General features: G+C 37.5%; 1 long non-coding RNA gene across 2 annotated transcripts in view; it reads right to left on the reverse strand.

The window, feature by feature from the left end:
• Positions 1–16,458, reverse strand: part of LOC116490202 — a 155,865-nt gene that overhangs the window by 105,329 nt on the left and 34,078 nt on the right. Inside the window, exon 2 of one of the 2 annotated variants that reach the window (XR_004253343.1) lies at positions 1,156–1,209. The exons of the other annotated variant lie outside the window; for it this stretch is intronic. This is a non-coding gene — a long non-coding RNA (uncharacterized LOC116490202). The remainder of the gene's footprint in view (positions 1–1,155; positions 1,210–16,458) is intronic. 2 annotated transcript variants of the gene reach the window in all.

Genomic DNA, 16,458 nt, shown 5'->3' on the forward strand with positions numbered 1-16,458 from the left:
TAATACATTTTTGTTTGACCATGCTGATAGACACAGTGCTCATTCCAATCTACAGAGAGCCCTCAGTTATCAGCTTTACATCTTTTAGCATTCAAACTTTCTATAATTTTTCCATATAGTGTGTCTCAAAGTTTCCTTCAGGGAAAGAAACAGAGCTATGTAAGTACCAAATCCAAAGGAAAGTATTTCAGAAATTTATGTTGAGGATTTTCCAGTTTACCTGGAGCCATCACCACTCACCTACATCAGGCCTGAGTCTACTGGCACACCATATACTTAGATTTCTATTAATAACATAGGAAAACTCGGAGTAAGCTTCACATTACAGTATCTGGGAAACTGGCCTCCCATTTCAACTCTTTTAGCTGAGCTCCTCATCTTAGAAAACACCTATAGTGACCCAGCTAAAAGTAGCATAAAAAATTTCTGAAAACCTCAATATAATGACCAAACATTCCGCACTCTAGCTTATCCTAGCTTCTAGCAATACAGTTTATTCTACTGGAATACGTATACACGTATACATCTGGAGACTGTGAACTCAATTGCTAATCAATGTCTGAAAAGTGATAAACAGAGTTGGATAAACAAAGTGATAAAAAAGAGTTGGAAGACTTGTAAGACTGACATGTGCTCTGGGATGCCTCTTTGGATGAAAGTAGGGCAATATCAGAGATGGTATCTCACCAATATCCTATTAGTAAGCACAGAAGATCCACTGAGCAAGGATATGCTTATCTAAAACATACATTTTCCTGATTTTCAGGAAAGAATTTTAGAACCATGTATTGATGTCTGTATTATCGTTCTCATCTTTATGAAACTCACTTGATTATATATCTGTTTTTAAAATCATTTGCATTAAATAGAAGTAAGAAAAACTATGTCATCGCTGTCTTCTACATTTATTTATTTTAAGATGCTTGAAAACAAACTATTTGTCTTCAGCATTTCTGGGTTGGTGAAAGTTCATAATATTTATATTTTACTAATAATTTTATGGTGCAATCAACTGAAATAGAGATTTAGAGTTTGAACCCTCCCCCAGTGAATATTTAGAAAATTTATACTAGCATATACTAAGAATCAGTAGAACTTAAACTTCTACTATAAATCAAATAGTGTTGTAAGTATTGTAAGGACTGTGATACTTACATATCCCCTGAATCTGATGAAACCAGACATGCATAAAAGCCCCAGAGGATTATTCTTTAGAAAAAGAAGAAGAAGAAGAAGAAGAAAAAAAGTTATTTCAGACATACCATATCAATTCACACGTTTATTCTTGTACTACAACAAGTCTAGCACTAGTAAAATAGTCATATCAAGAGCTGGGTGTATTCAACAGGTGTTTTGTTTGACACATGGGGACTCTTCATGCCTTACATTAAGGCATTGGATATCATCTGTGCACTGAATGAAAAATTTAGGAGTGTAAGCCAAGCTAAATCAGGATGCCTAATAACAATAAACTTCTATGGGGAAAAAAAAAAAAAAAAGTTTTCAGATAATGACTGTCAGAAAACATCATACATTTGGAAGTACCCACAGCCCAAAATTCATGTCTTGATGGCATAATCACTCCAGAAATCATCATTTAAATGGGATGTGTATTCAAAGCTTGACAACTCAAGGTGGAATGAGGTTCAAGTTTCACAAAGTGTGTTTGAGGGAATATACAACATACATGATCCAGAGCATTTTTGCAAACACAATTTATTCTACAATGACAAGGAAATAAAATTCCACTGATGAGGAAAGAAAATTCTGAAAGGATTTGGAGGTGATGTTACTTGATTGCTCAGCAAACATCAGAGGGGTATGATGACGACAAATATTAGAAGCCAAGTTCTGCTTGAAATGAGAGTTCTGCTTGAAATGAACATGTGCAAGGGTTTTGGTTTTGATGTTATTGTTTTGTTTGCTTTTGTTTGGCTTTTTAGTTTTTGGATTTACCTACTTTCTGAAATAATGTATGATGCATGGGATAGATTTCCCTAGCTATACTCATAACAAGCCATGACAGTTTGTGTATTCCTTTCCTATTATTTGTTCTTTCAGAAGGTTCTTTTATAGCTCCATAAACTTCATCTCTGTGTTACAATTGTAAACATACAGATCTCTTTAGTCACTAAAATTTACTCACTCACCATTTTCTTTGCAGAAGCAGCACGTATATTAGAAGGAAAAAAATATAGCAATTATATTCTGCCTTGCTAGATGAATTCCACTATTATCCACATCTACTAGAGATATACTAGAAAAAATGAAATCAAAAATTGGAACAAGTGAATTTCAAAAACAATTATTAGGCCATTTGGGACATTCTCCTCCTCTCCACTGAAGTTAATGCTGCATCCCTCCTCAAAAAACAACACTAGGGAAAGTTCCCTCATACACAGGTCCTCTCAAATACACCTGTTGAGCAAAGATATTCTAGATTAATAAATAAATAAATAAATAAACAAGAGAAGAACAGTCTCTAGCTAATACTTTAAATATGAACGTAAAATTGTGTTTGATCACATTTACCATATGACACATAGTAAAAGCATAAAAAAGCCCTGAATTTTTTACTTGAAATGTCTAGAAGAGAATCCCTGGAGTTGCACATATGAAGACTATTCCCTTAGCAGTTAATGAAGCAGGAAATAAATACTTTAGAAGAACACTTCACTCTTTTCCTGGCACAGGTTGTGTTTCAAACAGGAATTCATTTGTATCATTTATCTATTCGCTGCCTGGTTTTATTAGTCTATCTTGGCTTTTTGGAGAAAAGCTCAGCAGACATCATCATCTATTCTATATTGCTGTATTCACTATTGGAATGTCAGCCTTGAGTGAAGTCCTTAACTGTGTAATATTTTTAAATTATTAAATGCCATGGTAGACATTTCAGGAGGCAAATATTTACTGAAAGCAGAAGGGGTTGATAAAAATACTCCTTTATTATAGCCAAATGGAAATCATTATCCTGCACTAATATTTATGGGCATTTGTGTACTTTATTTATTTACTGCAAAGCGTCTACCTATCAAAAGCACACAGTTACAAAAAAAGGAGCAGAAATATAATAAAATATTTGTTGTTGAAGTTGTTGTTGTTAATAAATTATTGCTCTCATTAAAACTATTCAAACAAATCTACCTCCAGATTTTCCCACCTCACTCTTGAAGTTAATGTTTCATCTGTCCTCTGTTGGGTTCATCAAAGGTGGGTTTGTCTAGAGCTGAAGAACATAAAAGTATTGCGTTCTCCTCCTCTGTTATTTTTACCAACTCTTTGGTCTCTTGTGAGCAAAGCCTGGGAACTTGTTTGTGTTCTGAGTTGTACATAAGAGATGAAGAAGCCATTTGAACTTCTGTTGTACTCAGTTTTGTGATTCCAAGCAGTAGTTAAGGCATTCTTTTTCAAAGTTATTTATAGGTAGTATATGCACAGATCAAAACAACTTTATATATCTTATAGGTGTACGGGCACAAAATAAATTTTACATTAAGTCAAATGTTAGTAAGGTCTTCCTTTGAACAAAACATTCATGATATTCAATCAACTGCCAAGTTCAACATTCAGTCTCCCATGCTTAAAAACTACAAAAGAGGCAAAGAGCCTGAAGGAAGCACAGTCCCATCTTTACTGGTAAAAAGCACAAGAACCGGCCCATTTCATTACCAGGAATAGACATTAGTATCCAGATGACCAGCCACCATCCTGTTAGCTTTCATTAACAGGGTAAATCCCCAGCAGATCCTCCAGCAGGTTCATTGGCTTTCTGTACAAATGTGAACTGTAATTCCCAGACTGGCATTAAAAGCCCAGGACCCCTGAGCAGCACTGCCACACCTAAGGGGAAGTTTCATACATACTCTGGGAGGAGAAGCAGGGAAAACTAAAAAAATTTCATTCAAATTTGGTGTGAGAGTTATAGCAAAAAGCAATAAATAAATAAATAAATAAAATGAAAGCCTAAGAAAATAAGTAGGCAGGACATGTTTCTAGTGAGGGGAGGCAGGGGGGAATGAAGTCAAGACCCACTCAGCACAATGATGAATGACCAGAAAATATATTCTGATAAGTTCAATCCCATATCACTGTAACTCAAGATAGCTTCCGTATCAAAATTGAACTCATATGTGGAAAACAGGGAAGAAAAAAAAAAAAAAAAAAGCTTTTGAAAGTGGGCAATTTTATCTGCAATTGTTTCTGAGATGTAAATCTATTTCTCTCTCCAGATAACATAGAAAACAATTACTCATGTAGAGAACATTTTTAAACACCTATCTTTGGCAGGATAGGTCTCAAGAACAGTTTATTGCATTGATTCTCCTTGGTGAGAGAAGCTAATTATTTCTATCAGGAATCTACACGATGATAAAACAACTGCTCATTTAGTAACAATTTCTAAAGAAACTCAGGAAACTGTTAAAAAAAGAAACTAATGTGTGTTTCATTCAGTTACACCCAATGATCTTGATAGAAAGGTTATTCTGATATCAGAACTATTTTGAGTACGGCTGGCCTATTTATAACATTTGTGCAAAGGTACTGGGAGACTGGCTTTCACTGGGGAGAAGTGTGGCACATGTGGAGCAGGTTGGAACAGAGACACACTCTACTTCACCTCACTGCTTACAGACAGATACATAAGCTCACATCTCAATTGTTCCAGTGTTCAAGATACATACAGGCAAAGGAAAGTCTGCTCCATGCTGAGTTCAGCTGCACTGCAGGACCATTAAGCTGAAGGACAACTGCCAAAGAATTGCACACAAATTCCAGAACACAGCTTTCAAACAAGCTTTGCAAGGAATAAATTTCATTACACAGCTGCGATGTACACTGTGGTTTAATAAATGAAAAATTTTCTGGTTCATCACTTACTTCAAGGATGCTGACCATGTGTACTGTAGTAAGGTGTAGAATATGTCCTTAACATTTATCATTTGATCAAGTATGGAGACTTTCCCTATTATTAAAGCTTTAAAAACAAAACACCACCACAGCACAATTGTATGTAGGCAAACTACCATGAAGACACAGGCAGCATGGCAGTCGCACTTGACACCTCAAACAGCCTCACTTAAAACACAAGCATACTGAGTTCCTGCAGCAGTTGCCACCACTGCTGTCACTGCATGACAGGGAATTCAGTACAGAAACAGGAGAAAAATAAAAAGAAGATGGAAGAGTCAGAGGTTTACTGCTAGCACTTGGCAAGAGATAGCTCCTAACAATATTCTTGTACCCTCCTTTCCATAATACGTTTCTTTGTGAAAGTTAACCTCTGACTACCTCCATGGTTCAGAGGTAAAACCATGAAATAGCCACTACGTATCATCAACCTTGAATTCCTTCATTTACTTTTTGTCACTACATAATTGTTTTTCCTTCATGAAAATGTATGCATTGAAGTCTGTGGCAACCTAGATGACTGAGAATGGATTACCCAAGTTTGCATTGTCCCAGACACACCATTTGATTCTAAGGTAATTCCTTTCTTTTATTTGTCTGTAGATTTCGAGCATTCTCAAAGGGGTCATGAAGCCACTTTACTACAGGCTGCAGCCAGACATGTTAGAAGAGAACAAGTATGCCATAAGGAATAAAGTGTTTTAAACCACCAAAAAGAAAAAAAAAAAAAAAAAAAACACATACACACAAAAAAAAAGAAAAAAAAAAAACAGTTGTGCTGTGAAGCTCAGAGGCTTGGATGTGCAGTACAAGGGCATTCTTCAGTAATGTTGAAGAAGAGCAAGCCTATGAAAGTGTCAGATTTATTTTTTTATAAAGACAATTTTTTTTCATTAGGATTCGTCTTAATAGTTTATGAGATAGTTGACTGATCCAAAATCATTGTACCATCTGCAGATATATCTTCTTCTCTTTCCAGTACCAGCTTCTTGCACGATTAAGGGCAAACAGTGGTGTAGTTCAGAAGACAGGAGAACTTAGAGACATCTTAAAACATCTCAGACACTTTCTGCTATTGGATTCTATCAGAGGTGTGGCGTTCAGTTTCTTCACATCTTTCTAATAAGTGTTTCCACTGTTCTTTATGTCACATTGCAAGGCAATTAGCAGAATTATTCTTTCACCCCAGGAGCTGTGCCTAAAAAATGGTAAAGCCATGCCTAATTTCAGATTCCATTGCATTGCAGAAGCCAGGCTTCGATGTGGCCACAAATACAAAATTCATATTTTATAAATATTAAGGATTCAAAAATACCACAAGTACACACTTTTAGTCCCCTCTTCATGTTTACCCATCAAAAATGAGAGAAAAGATACCAGTGATTAAGAGTCCTTTACTTACATAGTTTTTACAAGAAAGTACACTTTCTTGCAGTACTTGTACTTTTGTGAGGTGTTTTTAATTCCACTAGGGGAAATTAAAGACAAAAAAAAAAAAAAAAAAAGCGCAACACTCTAGCACCTGGTTCTCGCCCTCACTTATTTCCTGGCTATCAACTAAATAGTTGCAGAAGTCCAGAACGTGTTGGATTGCAGCCCATAGTAGATCCATTTGTTTTTGATAAGGTACACAATGTTTATATTCAGAAGCAGCCTAGTGCTTCTAGGAGCACATTAGTTTATATCTAGAAGAAAAATATTCTGTGTTGGAAGAACAACATTTGTTTTTGTTATTTAATTAAACTGCTTTTCTGTAGCATGGACAGAAATAAATTCTTGCAATGGGAAGAGAACAAATTAAGACAGAAGAAATTCTGATTTGAAGAACATCTCTTAAAGCAGACAAAAAGAAAATGACACTCCATGCAGCAGATCCAAATGGGAACTTCCCAAACCAGAGGCAAGACAGCACAACAGCAGATAAGGTTTAATAAAGGATCGTGTTTCAACATAGGTGGAAAGATCAAGAGTAAAGAAAAAAGACTTCACTATTCTCTAATCTGCATCTAATCACACATATAAACATGCTTTTAATTTGTAACACTATAGCACTTCAAATGTTACATGAGTTGTGAAATTTAACAAGGGCTGTGTTGCTTTAGGCAGAATCTGTTTTGTTTTCGCCTAAATTACTGAGCCAAACACAATATGTGGAGGTTCAACTCACCGCAGCATTCATGTGCTAACATTTTCCCCACTTAATGTTTTCCTTTGTATGGAACTATGTATTCACTATCAGTGGAAAGTTATTAAACAAGCCAATTACTTGTTGGTTCATTTGACTGCTCCTCTTCACACTTCAGGAACAACGAGGCTGTCTGATACAGCCACACCTCTGTAAAATACTTCAGTCGCTTCTGCATGCACACATCTGCGTAGCTCAACCAAAAGATAGCAAATGCCAAAGTGCTGTCTTCTTGTATTAACATGCCATTTGTTGGCTAAAATTGTTGAGACTTCAGGAAGAGGTACTATGATATATTTTGATTTTTGTTTGTCTTGTTGTTTTGTTTGATTTATTATCATTATTCAACAGACACAACATGCTTTGCAACAGACAGTCACACCATGTCAAAGTTGCAGGCATGTTATAAATGAATTTGAATTACTACAGGTAAGACACTCTATTTCTGACACCATGTTGAAAGAAGCACAGAAGAATATATCACTTTATCCTACAAGAAAGGAAAAGAGTGAACTGCTAATAATTGCTTGTGTGGGTAAAAAAAAAAAAAAAAAAAAAAAAAAAAGTCCCTTTCTGTCCCTTTTATGTCCCAAACTAGAACATGAAACAGATAAAAGAGGGTGTCCCAATTAGTCCTGCTTTACAGCTGATGTTTTAGACTGATGACTACTAACAGGCAATTGATATATGACCTTCAGCTCTTATACAAGATACAGCTGAAAGGCACAGTTCTTGGTCAGGCACACAGAGGAGAAGCCTGCCTGTAAACCCAAACAGTTCTAGAAATAAATGCTGGTAAGCAGTATTTGTAACTGACCAGTATAAATATAGTAACCCAGCACTCTTCTGGAGAGCACAGAACAAGCTGGAGACCATGAAATTGCAGTGCAGCATCACTGCCAGAAAGCCTGGGGATCTGCTCGCACATCGTCGTGTCAGTAACTATGACTCCACAGCCTATTTAAATATCATCTGAATATTATTCTACCAGTAGCATTGCTGTTAAAGCCATAGAGATTGAATTTACTGGCAGGGTGTTAGAAAACAAGCAAAAAAAAATGCATGAAGACAACACAAGGACAAATTGTGATTGGTGATATACTGTACATGAGTATTAACTCCAGTGACTTCAGAGTAATTACAGAAGGTTACTAAAATTAACATCTTGCCCATAGCAACAAGCGAATTAGAAATGCATAGACATGGATTAAAGGAGAGGCAGGAGCTGAGAGAAGCAAGACATTACCCTTACGAAGGCTTTGTTGTGCTGTTGACCAACAGAAAGAAACTGGGAGAAAAAGCCATTCTAACCCAACCCGGGAACCTGAGCAGGAAGGTGCAAGAGCAAAAGGTACCTTTTGGAAAAAGGGAGTGTAGTTGAGAGCTTAGAAAACCCTTCAAAGAAAAATAGAAAAAAAATAAAAAGTGAGTTTGCCTGCCAGGCAGGTTTTTGCAAGATCTCATCCTTCTATTTATAACACCACATGCCATGTTGCATTACATCACCCCATGGGAGACTTACAGCACATGCAACAAAAGGCATTAGAAACACGGTGGGTTCTCTTCAGGAAATACCCAACGCTTGCAGTAGTGGCTTAGGATAAATTTTCTGGGAAGGGTATGAAATTCCCTTCCCAGAAAAAAAAAAAAAAAAAAAAAAAAACACAGGCTTCCATCCCCACTTTTTTCATTTATTTAGGGTTTATTCTTGTCTTTTCTCTGAGAACAAACTGCAGTATGTTTTCCTATGCTTACCTATGGTTTTTCCCCCTCCACCTACTCCAAAACTCATTCAGGCATCCTGTTTCATCCCATTAAAGCAGAGTCACAGTTAAGTCTTCAGCAGGCCTAGGGTGTCCCAGAAATTCTGAAGCAATCTACAGGCTTCCAGGAATGCAACATCCTGACTGGCCACAGCCTAGAGCAACCTAATCCAGTGTGGCCTACTTCTGATCAGAGCATTGGAGTGGTTGACCTCTGGAGGTCCTTTCCAACCTGAACTATGTTTCTTAAAATATTCCCTAATTACGTAGATAACATATGCCTTAAAACAAAACAAACAAAAAAAAACAAACACGAAGGTAACAACCAAGTGTATCACCCAAATTGTTTATAGCGTTTGTTTTACTTTCATTGATTAGGGTTGGAGATTTCAAAGTAGAAGAAGCAACACTAGTTAAGTTTGACTTCTACAGATATTTATTTCTTAGAGTAGGGTGATATCACTCAATCGAAAACGAGTCCAAAGGCTCGTTTTAACTTCTGAAACCTGCAAATATCAATTGTAAAACAACAAGATCAGGAATCACATGGAGGCAGGGACACATAGCACAAAACATATCCTAAAAGAAACTTTAGGAGATCTGGTTTGGTATAGAAGTGAGGCAAGACTGTGATCAATGTCTAAAGGAGTTAAAGGAGAAAAGTCATGAAAGTCAGGATGAAAAGTACAGGCCAAGGAGACAAGAACACGTCTGAGGAGCTGGGGTGAAAACACCAGTGCCCATGCCTGTTCGAGCCAGGGGAAGCCGAGATCTCTGCTTCTCACTGTTCCTCTGCTGTATCCAAGCAGGGAGGTGTGCCATCTCCTTCTACAGATCTTCCACAGAGAATTTCTAATTTCTGTTTTTTACGCCCTTAGCCAAAATGGAAGATATTGTACAGTTGAAGAACAAGGAATTAATCATTTTGAAATCCTTAAGAGGTTATACATGAAAACTTTTATTAAAGGAGTACTATCAAGTTTTGGGAAAACTATTAATGTACACACGCAGTTAATTGAAGATTGCCTCCCAGCAAGAGTGCCCAGCGGTGCTGAAAAGAAACTGCCCTGGACACCTAAAGAATAATAACTTTATTCCTTAAATTCTGAATGTTTGACATTGTAACCTTGTTAGTATTTAATATTTTCTTTAAGATATTAGAGCTTATCCCATAGTAGGGTCTTCATCTTACTTAGAAAAAAAAGTGGAAGTTTTTGCATTAATTAAGTGATACTGTTGCTAATACAGCAGCCTAAAAAATAAAAATAAAAAAATAGTGAGAAACCACAAACAAGCCTAGAGTTATACAAGAAAAAACAAACGTTTTAGTGATTCTTTGAGGAAAGAAAAACAAAAAAACAAAAAAAACAAAAAAAAAAAAAAAAAAAAAAAAAAAAAAAACAGAAGCTGGATTTTACTCTGGCAATTTCTGAACACATGGCATTACCTATATTTATTTTGGCAAGTCAAGGAGCCAACCATCAGATTCACTTCTCAGTGCCTGTTTAGTTAGCTATTTGAGATAAGCATGGTTTGAGCTGCAACATTTGTTGATTCTAAGCATAAAAGGATCACATCTCTCCGCTTCTGTTAATAGGATTAAATACACTGAGCAATTTGTGCTGTCTCAAATGGCACACTGAAATCTTTACTGAAGTAATTGGTTAGTCTCCAGATTTTGAAGTCACAGTTCTAGATAGTTTTTGCCAGGAGCTTGTATTACAGAAGAATAAATAATGCCTTAGATTGCTGAGCAGAGCACGATAAAGTAGCTTCGTAATCAGTTTATTTTAAATTTTAGTCATCTAAAGCTATACCTGCTTACATTGCATGTTGCCCAAAAACTTCTCCAAATGAAATAAGTGGTGTCCCCATGGTGACAGATAAACTGAGAGGCTTCATGACAGCTTTTATGAGGAGATGCCCTGACTCAGTGCCAATTGCCCAGACTTTTCCATTGCACGGGGCTTCAAACTACAAGTCCACTGGAGTGGAAGGGCCCCAAGCAAGGGATGATCCATTGCTGGATAAAGTGTTAGACAGTAGTGGAAATTTAGAGAAGTGTACCAAGTAAACAATCATGCCTTTGCTTTCTCTTGTTCCCTATATTTTATTAGTATTTTTGGAAGATGACAGAAGAGTTCCAGGAGTACTCTCTACTGAAGGACGATATTTGAACCTAAGGCTGTATGCCTCCCATTGCTTGTGCAGCAAAAGCTGCAGCAATTTGGTGCCACTGGAGATGATATTCAGGACTCCAAATTGCTGCCTCTGTTTGCATGCACATCAGCTTCTCAAACTGAGAAAAGCCTTTTCACAAAATAAATCTATAGCCTCCAAACATACACAAACAGATCATGGGTGTCTGTTGCATTTTCAAATCCACTCTGTTACTTAACTAACAGGTGGATGGACACAGACTAAGGATGCAAGCAGAACTACCTCTTCCTGTCTCCCCCAATACCAAATTTCACCCAAATCACACACTTTATGCCACTGATGGACCAGTCAGAGAGTACAAACCAGTGAGAGTGTTGTTTCCAGACAGATTCATTATCCCTCTAGCTTCTTGCATGCTCAGATTTTTCTCTGCCTGAGTAGGAGTGAAAAAGGGTCCTGCAGACTGCTGAGCATCCCCGACCTATTTCCTGCAAACTAAGTCACTGTCATGCTAACTCACTGCTGAAATTTGTGATCTGCTAATAATAATGCTAACATCCAGAGAGGAAGACAGTGAAAAGTACAAAGGGCTTGTAAACTGTTGGGGGAGCTTCCTTGATCTCAATATTTAACAAAAAAAAAAGTGTTCAGAACACACCACAGTTCCCTATTAGCTTGCTTTATTCATGACTAGGAAAAAAAAGACACCATCACTTAATTTGAAGTAAGATATCCTACAAGTTCATATCCTTCAGTCCCTTCCACTAGCAGCAATGAAGGCTTAACTAGATGTTGGGCTGCCTCCAAAACAGCGGTCAAAGCCCCAAATCAAGAAACACCAATTTCAAACACAAAAAATTAACCTGCCAGCAAGTACTTAAACAAACACACGTGGAAATAAAAAATAAAAAATAAAAATAAATAAATAAATAAAAGAGACATCAACTAAAATATAATATTTGCATTCTAAAAACATAATATTGTTTCATAATCCTTTCATCTAGACAGTTAGTCACTAGTTTAGTCCACTAGTTTCATTTTAACCTTTTTACAGTCACACTGAGCTGAGTTTTAGTCTGTCAAGTCTTGCTGGGTGGCAATGTCCCATGCACACTGCCACTAGCGTGGGGACAGGAGCTGCTCCTGCCCCACTGTTCATTCCCAGTTCAGTAGCAGCCTCTGTTGTGGCTGGCAGCAGGAGGCTGCAGCATTGTGAGTAGCACAGTCTTCCACAGAGGAAATCCCCAAATGGTCTCCACAATGCAAGATTTCTACACAGTGTCCTATCTCTATTTTCTTTCACTTCGCAAATTTTTTCACTCCAACACCAGCAACTACTGCTGTACATTAAAGTGATAAAGCTACCCCAAGCATATGAGCCCAGCTAGTCCAGACTTCACAATTACATTGAAACAACTCTCCACATTATAGTTCGCTCTTTTAAAGAAGGCAGAATAACTTATGCATCACAAAACCCACATACTCAAAATAGCCATTTCCAGTCTGCCAGCTCCTTGGCCTCCCTTCCCTGGGGTTTGTGGTGGGATCTAAAGATGGAATTTTGCTTTTAGCCTGATTCACCAGGTATGAACATGGCTCGGATACTTCGTACCATTTGCTTTCATCCCCATCCTCCAAATACACAGACAATAAAGCTGTCTGAAGAAAGAAAAAGTACTGTGCATCTTTCCAAATGGAGGAGAGAAGTAATGAACCCAAGTTCACCGTCACAATTCACAAATTGGGGTAAGGAACTGAAATATGCCTCATGAGAGGGCTCTTGACAAGCATCCTTGTAGGCAAGCCTAAGGCAACCTCTAATTTCACCCTCATACCGAGGCGTGATGAACGACCAAAAAGCTGTTGGTGCTCCTTCCCCAAGGGTGAAGGACAATATTAAAATTTGGCAGCCTGATGGGGAACAACAGATCACAAGTTTCTTGAATAATTGGTAGAAGCTTTTTTACACTACCATGTCTGTCTCAGCAGAGATTATTGGCAGAAAGTATTTAATTACTATTTTGATGCAAGTAGTTTACTACAGTATATGCTTAAACACAGTGCAAGTTTTGAATTTCTATCAAGCAGCTTTCAAGTGAAAATGAGTCATGAATGAAAAAAAAAAAAAAAAGTGAAAGAATTATCTCCAGCCTTAACTTGAAACCACAGTTCTAAAATGCAGGTGAAAACTTGCTTTTGTTCATGTTGTTCTTGTGCAACTAAATCTGCTTAGAAGCTTCTCACTGGCCACAATTTAAGTCATAATAATATGTAAAAACTTACAGAATTTTGAGTTGTTACAATTACCATGGAAGTTTTTAAATGGAAAAAACTTCTTGGGGAAATCATCAAGGCAAATAGGATTTTAAGTTTTTCTAGATGTCATCCATGACTGGCTGGTGTTAAAGTGTTAAATCATTTGGTATATTCTTTCCTTGCCATTCTGTGAACATCAAGGTTAGAGAACGTGTTGAGTTATTGGTGATCAAGCCCAGAAACTTCTGTCAGTGGAAATATTTTTTCCTGCAACTCCTGTACCTACATACATATTTAATCCCAACTCTCCATTTCAGGCAGCTCATTTTCAACAACCTCCTACCAACTCTAGCTTCATCTTGTGTGTGATGTGACTGACAGAGAGCAAGCCCTGAATGTTCAGTGAGAATGGCACCCCAGCAAAGGCATGAGCTGACAGAGAGATTCCCCAGCCATGGCAGCGGCATCTTTCACCTCCAGAGATGCAGACGTAGACATAAAGCCAGCGAGCTGCAAGGAGAGGTGACTAATAGCCAGCTGAACTCAAGCAAAAAGACATTTCGCATGACTAAGTACCACTTCAATAAGAAAATAAACCTATATTCAGAACCACCAAGAAAAATCATCTCTGGTATAATATAGCTCCCATTACAGACCACAAGCACTTTGCAGTGGGAAGTTGGAAGAGAATATCACCCCCATTTTGGAGTCCAGTTGAGTTACCATTACTTAACAAGGTCTATTTGTCACTGTCCATGCCCATCACACTTGCAAAATTAAATACATAAATCCAAAACTTTTTAGTTGAAGCTGATACCACTAACACCCTGAAAGAGTGAAGTGAAAAGTGAGAAGCACACATGCACTTAGTGACCCAGGTTGAGCAGACAGGCAGCAGCCTCACAAAGCAGAGATTCAACCAGTCATCTGCATCAGCGTGCAGGGAGCTAAGAGTCACAGAAACAGACACAGGTCACGCAGAAAATCCACAAGCAAGCAAAGAATTGAAATAAATTTCTCACATCTTAAGTCATTATTCTAACTACATGGTCTTGGCTTCAAGCTTGAAGGCACTTTTTAAACTATTACGACACTGACAGTTTTTATTATATTGTTTATTACTCTGAGGGCTTTATGTTACACATTTTACTGAATCAGTGCTTCCGATACTGTTGTTCTGGACAGCAACTAAAGTTTTCATAGCCTACAATAGCTTTTCAGGTCTCTTAAAAGCGTAAGTATTTATTGATACATAAAGCTATAGATGCCTAATACTGTTTTAAGTAGTCTATCACAATCCAGATATTCCTTAAGCTTTTTCTTATTGATATTGTAATACTGTATTTTGACAAGTATTGGATATATTTGGAGATTTTGGGGAAATAAAATCATTTTATTAGTTTTATGTTTAATTTTAGCGCATTTGGTTTAGATTTAATCCTATTGTAAGCATAAGAAGCACGTTTGTTCCCTGCTATGTGTTACATTTAGGATGTGTAACAGTTTAGCTCTGCTACCTCTGACAAAACACTTGCCACCTTACCATGTCCCATTCAAACCTCCTTTATTGGTTTATCACCACTTAAAAAAAAAAAAAAAAAAAAAAGAGGGGGGGGGGGGGAGAGGGAATATCCTGGATTATTTCCTTTCCTGAAACATTGATGTGAATGTAGATACCACAGAAAGCATTCAACAGTACAAAATAAACCATGCAGTGTAGGGTCAGGAAGCAAAATCCCACATACTAAAGGCATGGGCACTATGTAAAGGGATGTAAAAGGTGTATTGATAGCCAGTAGTACATAGCCCATCTCAAATTGCCTATGTAAAACCTTGAACCTCATCTATGTGTGTAGATAAACTTTCCACACAGCAAACTATCTTGGGCATTTTCATTTTTTCCATCTATTTTACCTAGACCCCTGGACATTCAACCCAATGACTGGAGAAATTTCAACTAGTTCAATGGGTAAACAGGTATTTAAGAAAGAAGATAGACTTCAGGTATTTTCAGAAATGCTCACAACTGCCCTGGGTTGTGGGTTTGAGGTTATTTGTTTGACTTTTTGTTTTGTTGGAGGTGAGGGGTAGATACTCACGGTCTTCTGTTATTTTTAAACAGAGAGCTCTTCGAGCAGAAATAAGATTTTATAAAGGATTCAAAGAGGATTCATGGCTCAATTCAAATCCCAATGTACTATTCTTTGCAAATGCCAAGACTACACCTGACCTGTCACACTCAAGAGTTTTTCTCTTCTCTTAATCCAGGCTGCAGTTTCTGCAAGTGGCAATACATCACAGGAACATTAAAAGCCACAGGCTGCTCTGTTCTAGACCTATACATTGTCTCGACTCTTTGGATTGTTACACCAAGAAGTACAAGTAAGGCAAAAAGATGGCTAAAAGCAAGAAAGGAAGACTTGTGAATATTTCTACCATTGCAGCTTTAAACCTCCAGAATTAGGCATTGGTACAACATAAATACTTATGCAGTTACATGCTTTATTCTAACTGAAGGCATTAAGCATACAGTGAAAAGAGGTGGTTGTATAGCTTCTGCATGAGATAGGTTTATCCTGTTAGCCTGGTCCCCAGGTGCATGCACATTTGCAATGTCCTACCCACAGTTTTGGTGGAGAGATGGGGTGACTGCCCACATACCAACCCATCCTGACTGCAATCCCCATGTTGACTTTATATGGGCTGATCAAACATGGGACAACCTGATCTACTTTGTCACTGAAACACTCTAGATATCCACTAACAAAGCAGTTGTTTTGCTATGAGATTACACCAGGGTGTTTGACCCAAACAGGCTCCAGTTAGAGTTTACTTTTAATTAGGCTACAAAGACTTCAGTAGCTCAGTGGTTTGACTGCTAGTGTTTTGTTCCACAATCAGATCTTAACAAGTTTGTGAAACAAAGTCCCCCAATACAGAAAGAAAAAGATTAGACAAGAAGCTTTGAAGAACTATGTAAGAAAGACTCAAAAAAAAAATCTCACCCTGAAGAAATTCTGTCTGTGTCAGAGAATTAACAGCAAGGTGAATAATAACTATGCTGTGTTCAGGCATTAAAGGTTGGATATGACTCTAGGGCTGTATTTAAGATGTTCAGACAAAACGCATGCTGACAGTAAGGAGGTATAACTCGGATGAGATGGTTTCAAATGGGCCACCCGG

Source organism: Aythya fuligula, chromosome 5 (assembly GCF_009819795.1).
Source record: "Aythya fuligula isolate bAytFul2 chromosome 5, bAytFul2.pri, whole genome shotgun sequence".
Classification (NCBI taxonomy): domain Eukaryota; kingdom Metazoa; phylum Chordata; class Aves; order Anseriformes; family Anatidae; genus Aythya; species Aythya fuligula.